Raw genomic sequence first — 470 nt, 5'->3', positions numbered from 1 at the left:
AAGTAACGAGCACTCTAGTTCTCCAGTGAACCCAGACTTTCAAGGTTCTTCTAGAATCTCATGTCCACAAGGTCTCCTCCCTTCTCAAGGCCCTCCAATGTCACCAGCTTCTATCAGTGATCTGAGCAAGCAACTGAGAAAACGCATGGTATTCAGCCAGGAACAAAAGCTGGTCCTGCAAGATCATTTTAATGAATGCATGAATCCAAGCCAAGAGCAATGCATCGCACTGGTTCAAAGATTTGGCTTGAAGGAGTCCCATATCAGGATGTGGTTCAAGAACAGACGAGCTAGAGCTAGACACAATCTGAAGAATTCTCACGAACTTTCTGGGGAGCCTGGCTCTGGATCTCATGATAGGCCTGCATGCCCTCAAGGTTCTGTCCCTCTTGTCGCCTCTGCCAGTGCAGATTATTTGTGCCAGAGTCCTGAGCTCCAAAACCACCCATCCACTGTAAGCGAACCGAGTC

The sequence above is a fragment of the Microtus ochrogaster genome, linkage group LG1 (assembly GCF_000317375.1).
Source record: "Microtus ochrogaster isolate Prairie Vole_2 linkage group LG1, MicOch1.0, whole genome shotgun sequence".
NCBI classification, from domain to species: domain Eukaryota; kingdom Metazoa; phylum Chordata; class Mammalia; order Rodentia; family Cricetidae; genus Microtus; species Microtus ochrogaster.
The sequence above is the reverse complement of the archived record's forward strand: the minus strand, read 5'-3'. Positions refer to the sequence as shown.